This window comes from Vanellus vanellus (genome assembly GCF_965231255.1).
Source record: "Vanellus vanellus genome assembly, chromosome: 1".
Taxonomy (NCBI): Eukaryota; Metazoa; Chordata; class Aves; order Charadriiformes; family Charadriidae; genus Vanellus; species Vanellus vanellus.
Window position 1 is genome coordinate 194512778 of NC_138905.1, and position 24377 is coordinate 194537154.

Here is a 24377-nt window from a genome sequence, read left to right on the forward strand (position 1 = left end):
GCAGAACTACAATTCTGACTCAGAAAGAAAGAGCTGTTACTGTGTTTGAAATAGGAGAAAAAATGAGCAAAATTTTTGACTAGCTCATGATGATTTTCTTCACTTGATTCTCAAATCATTGAAGGTTTGAATTTTCAGGGACCTAAAGATTATTCACATTGAAGCACTGGTAAATGTGCAGCTGCTATTATACAAAAAATCAGTTTACCCATCTTGAAAAATTTCCTGAAAGTGTAGATGAAACACCCATTTGCAGTGTCAAAGCTACAGACAGCCATAGCATATCGCTCAGAGCTCTGTGATCCAGTATCCTCTTCCTTCTCTTAACAAGGAATAGTCTACCACACCTTACTTGCTAGTTGCTTACATCTTTTCAGTGATCACATACTACTTATATAGAAATAGTGTCTATCCAACAGCTCAAGATCTCTCATGCTCCAAGCAGTTCACAGAATCACAGAATGGCCTCTGGAGGTCACCTTGTCCGACCCATCTGCTCAAGCAGTACCACTTGGCCCAGGACCATGGCCAGACAGCTTTTAAATATCTCCAGTGATGAAGACTCCACAACCTCTCTGGACAACCTGTGCTAATGCTTTGTCACCCTCACAGTAAAAACACATTTTCTGATGTTCAGAAGGAACCTCCTGTGTTTCAGTTTGTGCCCATTGCCTCTGGGCCTGTCAATGGACACCAATGAAAAGAGCCTGGATCCTTCTTTATTTCACCGTTCCATCAGGTATTTATACATGTTGATGAGATCCCCCCCCGAGCCCTCTCTTCCTTAGGCCGAGCAGTCCCAGCTCTCTTAGCCTATCGTCATATGAGAGATGTTCCAGTCCCTCCATCATGTTAATAGCTCTTCGCTGGACTTGCTCCAGTAACTCCATTTCTCTCTTGTATTAGGGATCCCAGAACTGGACACGGTACCCTAGGTGTGGCCTCACCAGTGCTAAGCAGAGAGAAGGATCACCTCCCTCAACTTGCTGTCATTTCTTTGCCTAATGCAGCCCAGGATACCATCAGCCGCCCTTTGCCGCAAGGACAATAGTTCTTGCATGAATGGCAGATCTCTCACTAACATTTGGGCAGGAACCAGCTATTAACACAGTGCCTTTCTGGTTAATTATTTAATTTCTCTCTCAGAAAAGAAGTTGTGGATGAGGAATCACAAAGATTCAATTCTCTTTCCAGATTTCCCAAATGTGGTGCATAATCTTGGGCAAACTATCAGACCTCTATGTTGCTTTACCTGAAAAAAATAGGTATGATGGCATTTCCTACATGCATGAAGTATATTGAGACTTACTCATTAAAAAGAAATAAAAAAGTACAACTCTTTGTATAAGAAATTGTAAGCTAAAAAAATAATATTATGAAAAAGTCCAGCAACAGGCAGAGCTTTTTTAATGAAGTACCTTTTGTAATAAGTTGTAAGGGGTTGTTCAGCCTGGAGAAGAGAAGGCTCTGGGGAGACCTTATAGCAGCTTTCCAGTATCTGAAGGGGGTGTACAAAAAAGCTGGAAAGGGACTTTTTACAAGGGCATGTAGCGATAGGATGAGGGATAATGGTTTCAAACTGGAAGAGGGGAGATTTAAAATAAATATTAGGAAGAAATTTTTCTCTATGAGGGTGGTGAGGCACTGGAACAAATTGGCCAGGGAAGTTGTGGAGGCTCCATCCCTGGAAGGGTTCAAGGCCAGGTTGGATGAGGTTTTGAGCAACTTGGTCTAGAAGGATGTGTCCGTGCCCATTGCAGGGGGGTTGGAACTGCATGATCTTTAAGGTCCCTTCCAACTTAAACCATTCTATGATTCTATGATTCTGAAACAAAGCAGGCTGGAGTCCATCTGATAAGGAGCAACTTTGCAGAGGAAGACCTCGGGACATTTGCAGACACTTGAATCAAAGTAGATGTGTGGTAACAAGGACTCATTTTTGCTGCAAAGCAAAAGAAATAAAAACCTAAAAGTGTTGCAAACATTTGAGTCAGAGATTTGTCATCCTCATTTACTTTTGCATTTGGAAACATTTAAATATGTTCAAAATCCGTGGAAAAAATAGTGAAAATGTTTGATTGCTTTCTGTTTTGTTTATATGTGCTGTTGACAAGATTTTCCCACCCTTATCAAGCAAGGGGAAGTATGACTCTTCTCATGCTGGAGCTGTAAGGACTGCTGCAGTCAGGGTAAGCGGGAGATAAACCCAACTGGGAATTAAGTGATAAGCAGGAAAAAGCCAAGGACCCCGGTTTTGGTTATGTTCAGAAAGGACCAGCCATATCTTCCTGGCAAGATTCCTAAAAGTTCATCAGTGTTTGCACATGTAAGATGTAAGGTTTCTTCTATCTCTTCAGGGGCAATAATGATAAAAGCTATAGAATAAACGAAAATGTTCTTCCTGATTTTTATCTACATTTCTATTTATTTCTTTAGTTTTCTTTGCTTTGAGACTACATTCACCATGAATGAGAGTTAGTCTTACAGTTCTATTTGTAAAATTTGCCTTATGCCAGCAAGTCTGTCTAAGATCACACTTCAAAACTGCACTCGGTTGGTTTAACTTGGAGGATTAAACTTCCCTCCTGGTGGCATAAACCACCACTTCAGGTATAACGACTATGCAGCTACCCTATTTTCCATACTGTTATAAATTGTCCTTAAGCAGCAACCCAAGCATCCTTGACAGAGGTCACAGTTTAGACACCTGTCTTCAAGGGATCACAGTGACAAGAAGCTTTCTTTTCTTTGCAAACCCTCAGCATTTGCCAAATATGCTACACTCTCTATCTCTACCTCTACAAATGCATAGGTCTGAGCAGTGGGATGATAACAACCAAATTACAGCAATGTTTCCTAAAAAGGAGGAAGTGATCAAAGCATATTTATTCCAGTAACTCATAATTTGCTGTGTGTACCTTGATTTGCTGCCAGATGCCCACCCAGCCGCTCTATCACTCCACCTCCTCAACCGGATGGGGGGAGAAAACAAGATGAAAAAACGCTCGTGGGTTGAAATAAAGATGGAGAGATCACTTAGCAATTACCATCATGGGCAAAACAGAACTTTGGGAAGATTAATTTCACTTATTTCCAATTAAAAATAATGTAGGATGGTGAGAAGCAAAGACAAAACTAAAATAACTTCCCCCTCAACCTGCTTTTTCCCAGGCTCAACTTCACTCCTTCATTCCCAACTCTTCTATCTCCCAACCAAAGTGACACAGGGGGATGTGTTGTGGTCAGTCCTTAACAGTTCCTTTCTGCTGCTCTTTCCTCATCACGTTTTTCCCCTGCTTCAGTGTGGGTCCCCAAGGGACCACAGTTCCTGCAGACGACCTGCTCCTGTGTGGGCTCCTCTCCATGGGCTGCAGCTCCTGCCAGGAGCCTGCTCTTGCATGGGGTCTCCATGGGCTGCATCTTTTCTCAGGGCATACCCACCAACTGCAGTGTGCAGTCCTTCACGGACTGCAGCGTGGATATCTTCTCTGAGGTGGTCCTCCATGGGCTGCAGGGAAATCTCTGTTCTGGCACCTGGAGCACCTCCTCCCCCTCCTTCTTCTCTGACCTTGGTGTCTGAAGGGTTGTTTCTCTTACTTTTTTGTTTTTGTTTTTTTTTTTTTTTACTTCTCTCCCACAGCTGCTGCACAGCATTTTCACCCTTTCTTAAATATGTTATGACAGAAGTGCCACCAGCATCACTGAAGGGCTCAGCTGTTCCTGTGGTGGGTCAGCTGTCCCCGATATTGGCAGACCCTGGTTTCTTCTCACACAGGCCACCCCTGCAATCCACCTGCTACCAAAACCTTGCCACATAAACCCAATACACTGGTAATCTCTCTGCTGTGACAGACATGTTCACCCCTCGTGTCACCTGGCTTATGTCTTCCCTTCTCACCCCACTTTCACACACGTGGGGACACACACACAGAGCTCAAAGCTCACAGAAGCTCCTGTACCACAGTGAAGCATGTCTGACTTGCATCATATTTTTATGAATATCTTTATGAGAATGTTTTGGGGAGTTTCCTCAATAATTTCAGGAACTGGCCAGTGCCTCTAGCACATTTTCATGAACTGCTTGCATTGTCCATAGTTTCTAAGCGTTCTCACTTTCAGCAATCAAAAATATTCCACTTGGTATCAGAAGTTTGGCTAACAGGGGAGAATCAAAATCACTCTCTGTCACAATGTGAGAATACTGCCTGTGTATCATCCACATTTTGGATAAGAAAGGGGGTGATGGAAGATTGGCAAGTGACATAAAGTTATGAAATAAATCAAAAAGACTTCGGGCTCAAACGCTCAGAACCAGAAGGAAGAGTATGTTTGGAAAGGAGATGTTATGATGACTCCTTGATGAGAAAGCTTTGATCCAAGTCCACACCTTAGCAGATTTGAGGTAATTTAACTACAAGATACAAACCTGCCGGAGTCCAAGCTCCATTAGGTCCAGTGGCCCCAGAGCTAGCAGGTTTTTTCCATGATCAGGCATGTGTGATTCTTATCTAAGTTTCACATTCTTACTTATGCTAGAAACCAGGCTCTTTTTAACCAAAGTCTATCTAAATATAAAGTCATGAGAAATATGTTTCAACCAGGCATGACAGACAAACAGCGCTCTCAAAGATACCAGTTTTGTGGGAACTGGCTGGGGAGAGAAGGGAGTTTCTGCTGATGCCCCCGTTATGGAAGAGTTGTGTGAGCCTGGCATCAGTGGTCGCACAGGCAGAGGAGCTCATCTCTGCATAACAAATCTGCAAAAAAATGGGCTTTTTTAGTCTGAGTTGCTCAGCAATACTGGCAAATGAGATGCAGATGAAGCCTGCAAAACGTACTGTGTCCTTTTGAAGAAGTAGTACCCGTATGCTCACTTGGTAGCACTGGAAGAGATCCACTCACGTCCACCTGGACAGCACAGGAGATCACTGGGCTGCACTCAGAGGGTAGAGACCTCAATGACCATCACATACACCAGGAGAGGTCTAGCCACAGAGGTCCACGGCAACAAGTTTTCACTTTTCATATCTCAACAGATTTAAGTTTATCTCAAAGCCTGTCTTCAACTTCTGCCTTTTTTGTCTCTGGAACGTTTGTAGGCCCTAGAACAACAGTGTGTTTTAGCCTGGACTTTTTCCACACCCGTGAATAGCATCTTCTGCCAGGTCCAATTTTAAATAAGGAGGAGGAAGGGAGGTTGGGGATGAAGAGATCTCAGTGCACAGCCTATTCTACTACTCCTCAAAGCATTCAAAGGATATAACATAATGCTTTACTCCCCCCCTTTTTTAAACGTTTTATAATATTTTCAATAGCTTTGCACTGAAATATCAACATCAGTAATCTGTTAGGTAGGGTAATCTATGAGACAAATTGAAACAGAAACACAGTTCCAAAGTAAGTGCTGTCTGGCATTTTGCCCTTTCTTAAATATGTTTTCCCAGAGGCACCACCAGCTTGGCTGACAGGCTCAGCTGTGTCCTGCAGTCAGTCTCTTTTGGAGCCATCTGGAACTGCTTGTATCCAGCAAGGGGCGGCCCCTGTGTTCTCTTCACAGATGCATCTCCCCTGCCTGCCACCAAAAACTTGCCACCGACACATTACAAGAATGAAAATAGAGATGGACGTGTGCTATACACTGGACAAACCAGAAATACTGCAGTGAGAGAAAGCAGAATCCCAGGATTTTCCTCCATCCTACTGCCTTGTAGCGGCCCCTCACTACAAGAAAGACATTGAAGTTCTGGAGTGTATCCAGAGAAGGGCAATGAAGCTAGCGAGGGGTGTAGAGAACAAGTCTTATGAGGAGCAACTGAGGGAACTGGGGTTGTTTAGTCTAGAGAAAAGGAGGTTGAGGGGAAACTTTATCGCTCTCTACAACTACCTGAAAGGAGGTTGTAGAGAAGAGGGGGGTTGATCTCTTCTCCCAAGTAAAAAGCAATATGACAAGAGGAAATGGCCTCAAGTTACGCCAGGGGAAGCTTAGATTGGATATTAGGAAAAAATATCTTCACAGAAATGGTTATCAAACATTGGAACAGGCTGCCCAGGGAAGTGATGGAATCAGCATTCCTGGAGGTATTTAAAAGATGGGTAGACGTGGTGCTTAGGGACATGGTTTAGTGGTGATTTTGGCAGTGTTAGGTTGATGGTCGGACTTGATGATTTTAGAGGTCCCTTCCAACCTAGATGATTCTATGATTCTATGAGGCACCCTGAATCTCTTTCTCCCTCTTCTCCTAAATGCATGGATCCTGTCCTGCTCCATATTCTCTCAAATCAGACATTTTACATGGCACTTGTTTTTTTTTCTTATTTGATCTATCTCACTTAAGAAAATGTAATCAAAATTTCTTGCCATTGGGTTTACATTTTACCAACTCTAAATATAGAAAGGCAAAAATGGTGAAAAATAATTCTATTTACTTATTGAAAAAAATGCAGGGTCAGCAATAGTGTCACCATCTGCATAATATTATTTTTCCTTCGTTTCTTTTTTAGCTTTTCTTTTTAAATCACACTGTACATACTGATATTGGGTCTCCAGTTCTTATTTAAATTCACAAATTGTACCTCCTAAATGGTAGATAAACCTCCTAAATGTAATGTGTAGTTTGAACTGTGAAAACCAAAAAATATTGAGTTGTTTTAGGTACCCAAAAAAATCCGGCATGCAGAGGCTCAGTACATTTTAAAGTAAAATGATAAAAGGAAGATGATAAAATCCTAATTATTTTTCTTGTCTTGTTATGAATAAAACAAAATTTCACACAATGATCTCATTCAAAACACAAGATTTAGTTCAGTAATTATGTTTCAAATTCTGTGTTTAAAATAATCTCTGAAACTTATTTCCCCTCTTTTAATTTCAGTTCATCTTTGTGCAAAACTTAGGAAGATGCTCTCCATGAAGAATAAACCAGACGGAGAAATGACAGGCACCTGCTTATCCAGTCTGTCAACATTTATATTGGAAGTCAGTAGGTAGCAGCACTTAATCTCACCTGTAAAATTATAGCTACAGAACCAAATACTGTTCCTAACTGGTGCAACCAGATGCTGAAAATATGTTTTTATGGGTTTTCCTTTCTATTTTTAATGCAGGATATCCACTGAGATATGCTATGCTGAAAAATACACTGTCCTTATTTTTCAGCTGACAATTCCGCTTACAGCCACACCAGTATTACCACTGAACTAGAAGCTGAAATAAAATGTCTCTATTTATCTTTCTCTAGATTTTAATCATCACAATGTCATTCCTCTAGATTTATTAAGAAGAAAAGCCTTTTGCTTTTCTGTGTGCACAGTGAGTATAATGCTACTGCAAATATAGCACAGTAGGTTATAGCAGTGCTTTTTGCTTTGGGTTTCTACTCTCACATTCCTGTTCACCTCAATTAACATCATAAAATAGCCTCATAAAGGTTTCTCCAGTTTTTCCATGCACCTTTTCATCATCCAAGATAGTCTCTACAGGTTGGTTGAAACGATCCAAATGTTGCTTTCTGGTGAAGTTACCACATGATGTCACAGGGGAATCAAGGCAGAGGGTGCCTGTTGGGAGGTCCTCCTCCCCGGGAGAACTAAAAAAGGGATCAGGAAACAGTGACAGTAAGAGCTGATGAAATGGTAGCTGGTGACAGTAGGAGCCACAAAGAGTGGAAAGGAGGGATGATGGACGTGAACTGAAGCATGGATGAACATGTAGATTTGACCTCAGGTACTGATATGTGAGAGGTTTTCTTCACTTTACTGCATTCACACCTTTGTGAAAAAAAAAGGCAAAAATAAGTTTTTCTTTACTGTTGCTACTACCTGTGCAATAAGAATACATCATCTTCATCTTGCTTGCCTCATGTACCAAGGGAGCTTGCTGAGATGAAAGCACTGACCTATTTCTGTACTGTGTATCTAGAGCACTGTGGTATGAATGTCTCTGAAAGATAAGGCACCTGTAGCCATCAGTGGTAATACACGGCAGAGAGCAAACGGCAAAGACCAGTAGCACCCAGTTAGCACAACTCCCCCCCCCATCCTTGTTCAGTGCTAATGCCAGCCTGAGATTTTTGTTATCCTCATCACTCCCTAAGACCTTGGATTGCTACTGATGGTAAGTCAGCACTTAACTTTTAGGTACTTCACCAGTGGAGTCTATGCCATGAGACATTAAGGATATGTTTATACAGTAAATTAAACATAGTCAAAATAGCTTCCAGTACTAAGGCCAATTGGCACGAAACAGATTTCTCCATATACTCAAACTTCTCTACCCTCCAAAAATAAGCAATTGGCTTTTAGAAATTGTCCCTGGTCTGCTCTAACTCACAGATTATTCCCAGGTCTTGTCTGAGAGAGCTGGCTAGTTGGCAGAGGTCAAATTTATGGCACAGAGTCTTATAACAACCTAGAGCGAACTGATTTCTACAGTCAAGTAACGTTGCCTGGCGCCATTTAATTTACTTATACACTAGGACTCTTAAGTTTTACAACCAATTTCACATGAATGGGCCTTTGCTTCTAGGCAGGACTCCAGTAATTCAGATAGAATTCTGCATGACAATAAAGGACTAACACTGCAGGTGCAATGGGAGTGTTGGGACCAAGTTGAGAAGAAAGATAAAATATCAGTGAGACATGAGAAAAAAATGTGAATAGATAGTTATTGCCCTTGAGGAAAACTAAAAAGTCAGGCAGCCCCAATAAAGTCACCTATAAAAAAATGGTTTCAGCAGGATTTTGGTGTGGTCAAGAAAAAGCAATAGAAAAAAAGCATTGCTTATGGTCTTTTACCTTGATCATGGGGAAATACTTCGTTAGCTTTTTAAGTCTTTTTATTTGTTTATTTTTTAATATGTATGCACTGTTGCAGAGACCTTGGCTTGAAATTTAATGTCTACAATGTACGCTGTTTTCCAGTCATCTCTGCAGTTTAAGAAAATTCAACCCATGGGTTTAAGTGGAGGAAAAAAACATGTCTACATTCCATAGATGGTCAGAACTGGTTAATGATCTGAAAAAAAGGAACAGGATGCAGGTGGATTGCCCGTTACCTCTCCCAATTGCTATACTTATCTCAAATTCCAAAAAGACCCACTTTGGGCACTATAAAGGACTATGGTGGGTTAACCTTGGCTGGCCGCCAGGTGCCCACCAAGCTGCTCTATCACTCGCCCTCCATCAACAGGACAGGGGGAGAAAATAAAATTAAAAGTTCATGGGTAAAGATAAGGATAGGGAGATCACTCAGCAATTACTGTCATGGGTAAAACAGACTCAACTCAGGGAAATTAATTTAATTTATTGCCAATCAAATAGAGTAGGATAATGAGAAATAAGAACAAATCTAAAAACACCTTATCCTCGCCACTCCCTTCTTCCTGGGCTCAACTTCGCTTCCAGCTCCTCTGTCTCCTTCCCTTGAGGGGTGAAGGGGGATGAGGAATGGGGGTTGTGGTCAGTTCATAACACTGTCTCTGCTGCTCTTTGCTTCTCACACCCTTCACCTGCTCCAGTGTGAGGGTCCCTCCCACGGGATACAGTCCTTCATATACTGCTCCAATGTGGGTCCTTCCTAGGGGCTACAGTTCTTCAAGAACTACTCCAGCATGAGTCCTTTGCATGGGGCACAGTCTTTCACTGGTGTGTGTCCTCCATGGATTCACAGGTACTGCCAGGAGCCTGCTCCAGCATGGGCTTTCCGTGGGCTGAAGCTTCCTGCAGGACATACCCACCTGCTCTGGTGTAGAGTCCACAACAGGCTGCAGTGTGGACATCTGCTCCACTGTAGTTACCATGGGATTCAAGGGGACAACCTGCATCACCATGGTCTTCACCACGGGCTGCAGAGGAATCTGCTCTGTCACCCTGAGCACCTCCTCTCCCTCCTTCACTGACCTTGGTGTCTGCAGAGTTGTTTCTCTCACATTTTCTCACTCCTCTCTCCCAATACTTTTTTCCCCTTCTTAAATATGTTATCACAAAGACGATACCAACATCACTTTGACCCGTGGTCGGTCTGCCTTGGACCTAGCTGGAACTGACACTGTTCAACATGGGCAGCTTCTTCTGGTGTCTTCACAGAAGCCACCCCTGCAGCCCCCCACTACCAAAACCTTGCCACATAAATGTAATACAGACACAGAAGTTCTTGCTGCAAACCCAGTAGCAAGGTAAACCAATGACAAGTAGAACATCTACTAGAAGTAAGGAATAGCTTTAACACAGCATGCAACAGGTATCAGTGGACTGTGAATGAGTTTACATATGAAATTAGAAAAAGGAGTCTTCTAGCAGTCCAAAAGTGAGGCTCTAGACCTGCTTTTTCCACAAAGCATTCAACGCACCTTGTTTAAAACAGAACTTAATGTATTTATAGGTGAGTGCATTCATTTTGTCTGTGACACAGGGTTGAACCTGATGACTCAGAAATTGCTGTGGAATTTCTGCACTTTTATGTCTGCTGATAGCAATAGGCTAATGATAAAACATGAGTTAACAGAATTATCAGCAGTATGCTTTCACCAGAAAACAAAAGGAGGGGCATTCATTCTTATTCGATTTATTCTTGAAAAGAAGAAAGCTCTACTTTGCACAGTGAAAACAAAGATTTTGAAATAAATTAAATATCTAACAGACTGAAGACAAGATATTTGTAGAGATATCTTCATAATAGGTATTTTAATGAAATTCCTGCACTTGCCTTATTTCAGTGCTCACAAAGGAGGCTCATGTACAATAGAAAGAGGTTCCTGTCCATCATCCAGTAAGCTTCACTGTTTAAATACCTGTTGAAACCTTAACAGTTCTTAAAAAAAGAATATGAAATTCCCAAGTATATATTCACACGTAGTACCAGAAAGGAAGGAATTTCTTCCATGATGAATTTGACATGTCAGGATGCCATTTACTCCCGTTTCACTAATTCATTGTATCATAAAAAAAGGACGCGGAAAGCTAATATAATTGTAAGGTTTTCCTTTAGGCCATGAGCCAGCACATATTCACTTCTCTGTCTGATTTTCTAAGTATGATCACATTCACCAGAAGAGTAGGGAGGACAGCTTGGGGCAGCAATTTCTGAAATCATTAAAAGTGAAACCAGTTTTTCCCAAAGCTCCAAATACTTAAACAGTGTCTGTCATTATTTGAGCTGTGTATGATGTCTAATGGGGTGGATCTCTTTTCAGAAGGAAAAGTACAAGTGCCAGCCACAACAGGGGAAAGAAATTGCATGACTGATCTGCAGGTCTTGCAATGATTGTGCAGGAGTCAGCAGAGCATGGAATTTCAGGTGCCACTCTCCTAGCTGGCACCTGAAGCTTTTCAGAGGCAGTGACATTTTTTCTTCATGGCCAAAGCCTCACTTGATACCCTCACTTGACAAAGCCTCACTTGATACCCTCGCTTGACACCCTCAGCAATCGCTGCCTTTAAGTAATTACACTCCCAACTTCCAGGAGTTCTACACTATGGCAAAACCAAGGGATTTTAGAAAAAAATCCCTAAATAATTTTTGCGGAAAAAAAAAATAAAAATCCCTATGAACTCAAAAGGGAGAAACATCAGATCTCTAGACCTTACTGTGGTGTCTCTTTCCATTTCCCTGCCATTCATTTACCTGCCTCCGTGGTTCATTGAGAACTGCAGATCAGCATTTGCTCTGGAGTTATTAACTGAAGTTGATGGTGCTGTTGTACACGCGGCTGTTTATTTGTTAGTGCTTTATACAGACTGTTCTTAATGAAACAAGCCCATGTCAAACTATCTGTTCCATTGGTCAGAACAAATTTGTAAAAAAGAGTTGCTCAAAGCAACAAATTTGCACCTTGTGCTCTCCTTTCTTTGAGGTATAGTTTATTGCGTTTGACTTGAAACATTACAATTACAATTTTCACCTTTCTTGCAAAATATTTATACAGACTGTAAAAAACTTTTTTTTTGCAGCACACAGGGCTCATAAATTAGACACTTTGAAATTGCAATATGGAGTTAAGAAATATTCACGTTCAGACAGTGTATTTATGAGAGCCTGTAGCAACACAGACAAAAGACTGCAAAATAGAGACAAGGCAATCGTTGGGCACACATATGAGCTGAGAAGTGTTATTCTCTATTTTCAGTCGCTCACACTCTTGGTCTTCTTCGCTAACACAGCCATGAGACAAATCCTAAGCTCGGCACAAGTTTGGAGACAAACAGTGGAATCTGCTTTGGGAACTACTGGTACTTCAGGCTTGTACAATGTATGTATACATTATAGTTCCAGCTAAGAAATAATATGAAGTAGGAGCCTGATATAATGCCTATGTCTACTGTGCAGACGCCTATCTCTGAAGTTATACAGGCACGTTGCCAGTGGAGAGAAATAAGTGCAAACAGGGCATAATTAATCTTTTCCTACAGTAGACATTTAAAATAGGTCAGACGAATCACTTCTTAGAAGTGCCCGTTTCTCTCGAGTATGGGATATTGATAAGAGGGTTAGCCCAGCTATAGATCTCTGCAACTTAAATAGGAGAAATAAATCCCAGTTTTCACACACTATTGTATACCATAATCACACGGTTATAGGTAGTTCTCTGAGGCCTAACAATCCAATTTGACATGTTACATTTAGTATAGACATGATACTATCTGAATACACCACTATTATCAGCAGAGCATATATATAAAAGACTCTACCTCCCTAGTTTAATTAATTGAAAAATAAATCGAAGGGATTCACTATTTATTCAAAAAGAAAGGAGAAGCAAAGAATTTAGGTTATCTAATCAGAGAAGTAGGTCAACATATTCCCTGATTTAGAAGGAGAAAATAAATAATAAAGAGAGCAGCCAACCAGGATAGATCTGATTTTTCTTACAGTTAAGTAAATTATGGAAATTAAGGAAAGACCAGAGAATTGTTGGAAAGCTACAGCTCTCCCCAAGATGTGTCAATCACTGTCATTTTTCACATACAAACACAACACTGCCTTCCTTTTAGGCTGCAAATTAAGAAAATTAATATACAAACATAAAGTTTGTATAATTTAAAACAGTGTGACGACTAACATCATTTCTCTAGTTAATGAAAGGAAAGGAAGTTTTCACAAAATACTCTTCATTGCTCTTATTAGTCCAATTCTGCCTTCCTGGTGGCAACAGAAGGTCAATATAATGGCTTTGAGTGATCCACGAGTAATGAGCCAGAACCAAAATAAGCATCATGCCATTAGCAGTCACTCAGCAGACAGTGAGCAGGTGGAATATGATTTTGTGGTTCAGATTCAGTTCCTATATAATGATCCTTAGTTTCCTCTGAACTACCTGAAAACTGCCTGTAGAAGTGTTTTGAAAGGAATTTAGGCAGGACAGATACTTGCAAGATACCCACCTTACTCCTCCATGAAGGGACTTTCGTGAAGGCATTCCAAGAGCTGGGCAAGATGGACAGCCATGAAATTTAGCCTTAGAGTGAAAACAGAGGTTCAGCAATATGATGTACAGTTCCAGCCTAGGAACCTGAACAACTGTGAGTCTAAAGAAATTTACCTATAACTCTATTGTCCAATCTGTGACTGAATCAATTCTAATAAATACTGGTTTGCCTGGAAATATTCTCAGGCATATTCAAGTTACTCATATGGACACAACCTGTGACAGTATTTGAGCGAGACACTTCATTCCTCCATACTTCATTTTTTGTATGTTTATGCGTTAATCAGAATGTGCAGTGACATTGCCTTACACATAAAGGCAAACCCAGACACATACTTTGAGTAAATCTAGCAATAAGTTCACAGAAATAGTCTTGTAACCTATCTCATAACCTGTACTGTATTATGTGAATAAATTTAAAAAATAATTTGTAGAAGTGGCACATTCAGAATGCTGCATTCCCATATTGCACGCTTTCTTTGGAAAGGATTTCTTGAGAAAAAAAAGACTAAAAAACCAATACGTTCTGTATTTTCCCCACCCACCACTTTTAAAAAAGAAAGAATAAAAAATCTGAACTGAAGGGTAAAGAGAGGAGTCATAATTTTTATGCTCTTAGACCTTTCCTTCACCTGAGCAATGACCTCTCTGCGTGATTTTCTGCACTATATGACTCAGCTATGTAAAAGCATTGGTTCTTGCAGGATGTTTCCAAGCAAAATATCTGTATCGACTCGCTGTCTTCATTCAATGTTAATATAAGCATCATGGGGACAATGAGTTCCTAGGTACCTACCTTCTCACAGTATTTAGATTGTTGTGTTTCAAAGAAGAATATAATCCCCAATAAATTAAAAAACAGATAGAAGATTTTTCAGAAGGTAAATTGTAACTAATAAACGCTACAGTCATACTCAATTAAAATGAATCAGCGGGTGAGAGTAGGTGCTGTGTTCTGCAGTTTGCATTGTGTTCCCATCTTCCGTGCATTTTCGTTGCAGAAGAAAACCTTGTATGCAATGCATTTGTTGGGAAAATATATTGTGAATTTATACATGGGAGAAAGCAGCTGTCATGTGGCTGTGACCAACCAGCACACCTCCGCAGCGGAGGAGAGCTTGGAGGAGAAGGGCAAAAAACTTCAGTGAGCTCAGAGAAGAATGTATCATAAAGAAGGTTAAAATAATCTCAACACCAGGGAGTCTGGAGGGTAACATTGGTTTTAGATAGATGGATGCACCATTGAACCATCATATTCCCTGTGATAATTAACACAGGGTAATGTCTTCCTGAGCTAACCAGAGCAGCGTGCCAGGGCTGGGAGGGCATATATATGGCTCAGCCCAACAGAAAGCACAAAATACGGTCAACTAATAAAACTAATTTGGAAAAGAGCTTGATCTGGCTTCAACCCGTGCATGCCTTCCTAGGGACTGGGGAGGCACAGCATTGTGTCAGTGAGCATACTGAGACCACTAATAAGAAACATGTTTGTACTATGATTCAACTACTATTCTGCAAGTGGTATATTATTTTTCTGTTGTGATTTCAGTACAGCAAGCTGCACTGATCTTCTGAATCAAAATCCCAAATAACCCAAATAAGTAAATTTGGTAATAAACATTGAACTCTTCTCCTGGTCAGAGAGTATTGAACTCTGACAGAGGCAAATGTAGAAATGCTTTTCTTAATATACGGTCAAGACAAAAGTTAGATCTACTGTTAAAGTGGACCAACTGAAACTTCAAATTATGTGGTCTGAGTTCACAACTCACGGAGAGCAAGGCACAGGAAGCATACAGTACATGTCTGGTTCTCGTTCCAAATTTCAAGTCACAAAATGGCTCAAGCATATCCCTAAGTTCTAGGAACATTCCTGTGTCCCAGTCTTTTATTGTTTAGCTGTAAACTGGCTAGGATATTCCTAAACAAAGAGTTACTCTTGGAACTGTAGCTTAAGAAATGATCCTATGAAAACTTCCATAGCAATATTGTCATTTATGCTATTACAGGGAAAAAAAAAAAAAAAAAAAAAGAGTTGCAGAGAGGGACACAATGCATGTTTGCCTCTGCAAATCTGACAATGTGATAACATGGAACCCTGTGCAAAAATAGCTAGTTTTCAAAGCATAAAGAACATGCTTACAAGGATACATTAGATATTGAACTGTTGGAGAAAATCAGTCACTGGGCATTCAAGTAAAATAATTTGGAATACTGCTATTTTTGGAAGTTCATAATAGCATAGATTCTCTTTTTTTTTTTTTTTTTTTTTGGTAAGATATAGTCAAAAGCATTCCTATTTCAATAGAGAAATATTGCACCAGATGATTCTCTATTTACTGTGGGATGTAGTGTGATAGGAAATACCATAACTGTGGTATTATAGCATAGCATTGAGAAAGGTGTATATATATTTTTAATACGGGAAGTTTTTTTTCTTAGGGGGTGTCAGATCTGGATTTTTACAGTGTATTTTAATCAAGGACTTGTCAGTCACTTCCCATTATAGAAGTGCAAAGTGAAAGTAAAAATAAACTCGAGGTTCTTTCACTCACAGCCTCAAACACCAAAGCTGGTGTATGACGCCAGCTGCATTTACCACGTGTGCCGTGTCTCTTCACACACTTCATTGAGTGAACAAGCCACAGTGGAAACAGGGTGACTCATAAATGAAAGTAATAAACTGCAGCACACTTTGACCAGGTGAAATCAGTGGGAGAGAACCTCATCTCAATAATGAAGAAAAACTGTTGGGAACAGATAAATGGCTCTATTTTCTGATTTTTGGTCATCGTGACATATGTCATAAGGTGAATACATAAAGCAGGAGGTGACAGTCTACATTCCTCACTGCAGTTTGTGGGGTGGGATTCAGCCACACAAGCATATGCGTCTACTGCCATTTTAGGCACCGTGGGGGTAGCCTGCCAGCTTCCAGCTGAAGCTCCAGAAAGTTGTAAGTTGCCTGTAAATATATGCCATCTTCAAGTAAGTATGTTAGATAAAACAGGACATTTAAAACAGCACTAAATGTCTATAGGGCAACTCAGGCCAGTCCTTACCTTTGCTGAAGTATACAGATGTTGGTGGGTTTATCTACGTGTACATGTACATGAATATACGCACGTATTTCACCCACAGTCAAAGCAGATAAACATCTATATTTACGTATGTGTATCTGTATGCATATGCAATTTCCTTTACACAAACACATCAACCCTCTGCACCCAGCAAAGTGCCCGCTGAGCCCAGATCAAGGCTTCCTCCAGACTGCTGCACCGCTTACACCTTCCGTAGGCTGCTGTGACTGCTACGTTCACCATGTCACCTTGACCGGCTCTCCAGTCTTCCCTACGCAATTTATGCACAATGTTACCTGCTCTCCAGGTAACACTGGTTTTTTAAAGTTATGTAGTCAGCATTTTAGTATAAGCATGTTCTCTTTTTCTTCTTGAATATAGTTGACCTGGTCTTCTGGTGGGGCTGACGGGTTCTTCCAGAGAAGTGTCAAACACCATCTGTTTTCACAGACAAGTCCTCAGTCACCATTTCCCTGTTGTTGAAATACTGTCAATCACTTGGTAAGGTCTAAGATTTTTAATAACACTGAGGTATTTAAAGATCCACAGTTTCTTCTGTGCCAGAAAGGGGTTAGGGGTTTCGGGGTCGTTTTGCTTTTTTTTTTGTGTTTCAACAGATAACATTTGGCTAAGGAGAAATTCACTCCTTATTACTGAACATTACTCGTTACTCATCACAGACCATATTCTGAATCTGTGAATCAAGTGAGAGGCATAAAGGGGTACTCGGCTCCTCTCCACAGATGCTCTATATTGTTGACAGCAGCATGGTTAAGCAAGCATGTCACCTCCTTTCTCCTCTTTACTGGCTGTGAACTGGGCATAGTCTTGCTCTTTTCTCCTGTCTCAGAATGTTAGACAGTGCACTTGGTTTGATGAGAGAGAGGAGGAAGAAAGCAAGTCAGTCTGGGAAGAGGGACTGCACTTTGTGTTTTGCCATGGAAAGGGGAAGAAACAGAGTCAAGACTCTGCTTTTCAAAGATGTGGCTTTTTTTCTCTCTTTTTTCCCTCTCTCTGGCTGAACACATACAGACTCAAATCTAAACTGGAAATTCTTGTATTCTGTGTGAGGAAAGTATCAGACACAAGTTACATGTACCTAATACATTCAGTTAACAATTTCAAATGAGTACTGCTTTGCTTTTAATAAAGGGGGTGACATACAGTCACACAATCAAACAGTCATATAATGACTATAAATGTATCCATATTTTATTTAGGAGAGATTATTTGTTCCAATTAGAGAAAAGTACTGTACAATAATTGGCATTTCTCTAAGGGTTGTTTTCTATGAAAAGGCGATAAAAAATCTGAAGTCTGAAATGCAAATTGCATTTAATCTGACACTTTTATTCTGTTTCAGTAAACTCTGATCTCAGTTGGAAAGAATTGTGTAATGATTATATTTTTGTACAAGATGGGAGGAGTGGTGTGGGATTTTTTCCACTACAGATCTCTTAGGATCAGTCACGTTGGATGGAATTCATCTCACCTGTCTTTAGCCAGATAAGTGTTAGTCATCTAGTTTAATCTAATTTCTCTGGATTGCCTGGAGACAGATGGGCACCCACAAAAGACAGCTGAGCCATCCTCAGCTGTTCAGCATCTAAGGGATGAATTGTACTCCAGATCATCTTATGTTTTCCCAGTAATTATAAAGAAGGTATAAATGGCTAGTTTAGAATAGAAGCCTAAATTTTGCATAGCTGAAGCTATGCTACATGAACCCCAGACTTTGCGTCGGCATAATTCAGTTCTCCATAGAACTACAATTTCATCATTAGATTCATGCTGTAGTTTTAACGTTAATCCGCAACAAGTTCTAAATATACTTTGACTACATGCATCTTTACTTACAGGGCAGTTCCACTGACATCAGTTCTATTGTTCATATTATAAGACAGAATCATTCATTGTCCTCTAATGTCTAGAGGAAAATTTGTTTCCACCTCCTGTGTGCTTTATTCATTCTCTCTGGCCTTCCTTTAATCTGATAAACAAGGGCTAACTTTTCCAGTAATTTTCTTTAAAAAAAAATAAAATCAAATTCTGCATTTCCAGAATGTTTCCAAAAATGCCAACTGTAACCAAATACAATGTAAGACAGCAACCAGTAAAAAAATTTTAAACTTCCACCTATGAATTTTAAAAGAGTTGACTAAGGAGATCTCTTGTTACTGAATACTGATTTTAAATAATTCTTGCGATATCACGAAGGTTCCAGAAGACTGAAAAAGGCTAATGTTGCACTCACAGTGTTGCTCAAACAAAGTAATTAAAAACAGACCAATCTGACCAGCATCAGTAAATACAGGAATGGCTGACACTCTGTTAATGAACAATTAAGAGAATGATTAATGATTTATGAAAAACCATTAGATCTTTTCCTAGTAGTTTGCTCTTTTAATGATCCCAGTTTGGTTAATAAAGGTAATGGATGCTGGTGTAACATACCTCCACTTCCGTAACGATCATGACTCAATATTGCTTGACATTTTGATTAAGAACTAAAATGATCTGAAATTAACATGATGCACCAAATGTATGCATTAAAAATAGCCATGACAGATCTCAAAGATAATTAGAGAATCAGCCAGTGTGTTTCTGAGAGAGCAGAAGGATCTGCAGGAGTTGGTTCTTAGCTTTATGAAACACACAGTTCTTTTCAATAACTTAGAATAAAGCAAAGTCACAGATAAAGATTGCTGATGGCACATATTTTTGGAAAATAGTAGGTACAAAGAGAGAGGATAAGTTCCCCAGGGATGAAAAAATGGTTTGCTTTGTCTGCTGAATGGAAGCAGACAACAATTTTTTTATTCTGTCAGTGGAAGTTAAACATCTGGAAAATAGGTATTACTGAGAAAACAGGAGAATTTCTGCTGATTGGCAACGCTCCTGGAGAGGACTCGAGTGATGGAGAAGTGACAGCTGAACCTCTTGCAAAATATCTATAAGACCAATATACAGAATCACAAAATCACAGAATCACAGAATGGTAGTGGTTGGAAGGGACCTTTGGAGATTATCTAGTCCAACCCCTCTGCAGGGGTTGACCTAGAGCGGGTTGGACATAGACACATCCAAGAGGGTTTTGAATATCTCCAAAGATATTCAGAGATCTCCGGAGACTCCACAACCTCTCTGGGCAGCCTGTTCCAGTGCTCTGCCACCCTCAAACTAAAGAAGCTTTTCCTTATGTTCAGATGGAATTGCCTGTGTTCCAGTTTGTGCCCGTTACCCCTTGTCCTCTCACAGGGCAACACTGGAAAGACTCTGGCCCCATCCTCTTGACACCCACCGTTTAGATATTTATAAGCATCGATGAGATTCCCCCCTTGGTCTTCTCTTCTCCAGGCTAAACAAACCCAGGTCTCTCAGCCTTTCCTCATAAGAGAGGTGCTCCAGTCCCTTGATCATCTTCGTAGCCCTCCGCTGGACTCTGTCCGGTAGTTCGTTGTCTTTCTTGAACTGGGGAACCCAGAACTGGACACAGTACTCCAGATGTGGCCTCACCAGGTCAGAGTAGAGGGGGAGGATAGCCTCCTTCGACTTGCCGGCTGCACTCTTTAGTGCACCCCAGGAGACCTTTGGCCTTCTTGGCCACAAGGCCGCATTGCTGGCTCATGGTCAAGTTGCCCACCAACAATCCCAAGTCCCTCTCTGCAGACCTGCTTTCCAGCAGGTCTGAAGTAGTCCAAAGCAGAGCTTGTGTGGCTACATTTCCTTTGTACTGACAGAGCTGTGACTGTCACCATCCATACATGCTGGTCACAATTTATGAGGGTTGTTGATAGCCTGGAAACTGAGAAATCAGAAGTCTTGCCTTGTAATGGCATCTTGGGAATTGAAGCTATTTAGTTTATCAAAAACTCCAGAAGTGATAAAGACTTCTCATAAGTACCCATACTAAGAGTGAAACGTGGATAGCGGGTACTTCAATCCAGCTGCCAAAGTTATAACAACATTCAATCCATACTGGAAGTTGGATTAGACAAATTAAGGCTAAAATACAGATGAATTTTTTCAGCTTTCTGCCTAATTACTCCCTGAGAAAACGTATAATAGCTCCCAGTACATATTCCTGATACTGAACCTTTAAAACTAGGATGTGATACTCATTTTTAAAAGTGTAATTCAACTAAAAATCTGGTGAAAGGTCATGGTTGTTGTTATACACAGCCAGACTCTTTTCCTCTGGGAACTCTCAGTTGAGTTTTTTTAAACAACAGTGAATCAATGAAGTTGACCTAATAGATGCAGATACATTTAGTTTTGGAAATATTTAAAAGAAGCTCTTAGCATCCAAAGTTCAGTCGCTTGTCTGAGGTCATACAGGATGTGTGCAACAGAATCAGACACTAAGTTGTGTTCTCCAGTGCTCTCAATACACTCTTCTTTCTCACCATTTGGGGATCATTCAGATCTAGAGATGTACTCGTTCTGAAAATGGCGAGCGTTGAAATACGCAACAGAAACACAAATGCAGCCACAAAAGCTTTTGTTTCTGATTCCTTTTCAAATCACTTTTAAGCTGATAAAACACAATTCAATCCACACTGAATGCTACGTATTATATGGTTAGCTCACTTTGGTGGAGGTGAGGATGTGAATGAACTTCAAATGAACTATTTACACCTATCTGCAAAACCTTTAGTTTGCATGCTTTATAGCTCCGATTTTTGTTACAGACTTGCTAAGACATCTTGCCACGCAGGCCATGCTGTTTTGTGCACTACAGCCTCTACCTAATGCTTCTTATACAAAAAATTCTTTACTAAACCAACAGCCAGCATCTTAGTTTCCAAAATGGCCCATGAAACCTCATGGAGAAGCACTCTCTACTTTTTATATATAATTTCTTTTTTTAGCTGCATGCTTGGCGCCATGATACTATTCCTTTATTTTAAATATAAGGTATTTTCACTACTTGAAGGACAGCGTGCTTTGATGTTTTATATTTGATTTGAACTCACACCCAGGCATAAGACAAATACAAAAGTAAAAGAGAATTTTATGCAGAACTCAGAGTTTGAGACTTGGGCTAAACACAATGGTACCCAAGATCCTTGTGGTGTACCACGATATGTCTTATCAAGCACATGGGCTTGGACAGATGGCTGGCACCACAGGAAACAGAGACGAGTGTGCAAAGACAACAAAATAAATGCAAAATTGAGCTTTAATGCTTTGTTTCCTCAAGTCCACCTACACTTCAGATGTTCAAAAAAATAAGGTCTCATACAACCTAATTATCTATTTGCCCAGATACAATCATGCATTTCACAGGATCTTTGTGGCACATTTTACCTCAGCTTTATTCTTTTGTTTTGTTTGTTTTGTTTAAAGATGAGCCATTTTCCCTAACTTAACATGCATGAAAACTAGAAAGACAATTTAAGTCGCCCGTCCAAAGTGTTTGAGGTTTTTTTCTAACTTCCTAACGAGAGGTAGTTAAGCAAGAAAAGACAGTGGAAAAAGAGAAAAGTGAGATAGCAACATATTTTGCAGGCGTATTATAAAAATTCTCATCCTGTGCACCAGTAAATGTGCAGGTGGCTGGAATCTGTTAGGTATGCAGTAACCTAGCAAGAAAGGGTTACTCAGTTTCTTTCTTCATGTGGTGCCAACATAATTGCTCAGTACATTAAAACATTACCTCAAAACATCCCAAATATTTGTTAGCATGGGTGTTTCCTCCCCCATAAAAGTGGGCTCAAATCAGAACCACTCACCCACAGGCTTACTGACAAGGAAGCTGGAGACATGAGAATTCATGTGTCAGCCTGCCTGCAAGCCAAATCTGGCTCATCAAGCTGGGTAATATGCAAAAGAAAGGTCCTTGTTTTTCTCTATCCCATACCCAATCCACTGAGCAATTTTTAATTGTAGTCAGGAGGGCTTTCATAATTTAGGGCTTGTGCTTCGGTATTTCAGTCTAGCACAGTATAATCAAAACTTACTGGCTTAGTTTATTTCATCTTCAATCTAAGCTGTTATATTACAAAAGCATTACAGAAGATATCAGATGTTTTGGGATCTGGGAGCATTGCTTACAGTGCAGGAGACAGATTGCGAACATCCCATAGCAGAGTTCATATCAGTCCATATTGCTTGTTAGGGATGTTTCTTCTTAAGTGTGTTAGTCAAAGGAATGCTTTCAAACGATCCAAAAATATTCAGTTCAACCAGGGGCCAAGGCTTTGCATCCAGAACCGTCCCCTTTAACATTCTGCAAGTTGTGTTACCCGAAGAGTGTGCCAGCCCCTCGTCTGAGCAACAGGACCTCTTTGTAACCACATCCTAGGAAGCACGGCATGCTGTCTGAAATAGTAGCTATTTTGTCCTTTCACAAACATCTTTATTCTGAAAAGTAGCACTGGGTAAGGAGATCAAAGACTGCTATCATGGAAGGTGTTACCTTGTTTTTGGTGTTCTTATTTTACCAGGTAGGAAAAAGAACACCAGGAGTACCATACAGCATGTGCCTTTGCATCCGTTCCTAAAGCACAGCTTCTTGCGCAACCCACATCCACCGAACACCTTGAAGAGCTGCAAACAGCAGCACTGAAACAAGTTTGAAGCAGTTCCAGGATCCCTTGTGCTTGAAGGCTCTGACCGTAGATGAGGCTGGAGCTCAGCCTCCCACTCAGACGTGTTTTTCAGGTGAGCAACTTCATGCTTCGGTACCCTAAAGCTGTCAGTCCTGGAATAATCCATAGCTATCCCAGGAACAAACCCTGTCATTTTGTCAGGCAGACTGTTGTAGGTTTAGGAACACACTGCTTCCAGAATCTTAAAGCAATTAATTTTAATTTCCAAAGCAAATGTGCCAAATTGCTTAACACAGATCTAGGAACACTGAAAGAACAAACTTTTTTGTAGGGTAGTTTATCAGGCATCCAGATAAAAATACTTCCAACCTGACATGTTAGAAAGTAAACATTTCAGGCTCAATGAACTAGAATTTTCTGTGAAAATAGGTTTAGCTGATTTTTTTTTTTCCTACTATCTCTAACTTTGTAAGTTGTAAACGTTGAATAAATTCACTACACTGATATGGTCAGCTAGGGGAATTTCTGCATGGCAATCAATTTCTTGGGATGTCTGTCCCAGTGGACAACACATATCTTGTAAGTAGATATTTAGAATAAGATTTTAATAGCTGACGCAACACATCTCGAGGTTTTAATTTTCCCTATACAGTGTTTATTTTTTACATTCTTCACTTTTGACAATTGTATCTGTTTCCCTTGAAATGTTTTTATTCTGCAATGCCTGAAAACCCCATGACATGCAGCTAACAGTATTTGTTGTTTAAATATCTTCTTTATGGTAGGACATCATCCAAACTGGAATATTGCACATCTTCATTACAGGGAAAGGACCACTAATAAGTACATCTGAACAAGAGAGTTTACGTAAGATTAGCTACAGAACCAGACTTCAAAGCAGCCTCAATGTGTGCCAAATCTCCTAATGAACACAATTTTTCATGTTACTGTATACTGTACATGATCCAAAGCCCTGCATACACTTTCTGAAGATTAGAAGAAAGTCAGCCATATAATAAGCTACGTACAAAAATAGCAGTGCAAAATGTCGGGTCCCTAATTCATAAGATACAGGAGAATAGTTCTGACACAGCAGCAAGGGTGGCTTACTCGGGGTTTGTAACCTGACCTTTCTGCCACCCTCGCAAGAACAGTTGAATTGTTACCGAAACTGTTCCTCTGCCGTGGAATTTTACAGTCCATTTTTGAAGCTAAACGGCATACATTTTGAAACATCACCCTCCAAACTGTGGCATTTGAGGAGCCATTTCACAAGAGTCGACCTGCAGAGCTGGGGCAGTGAGGGGACCTGAGGAGCG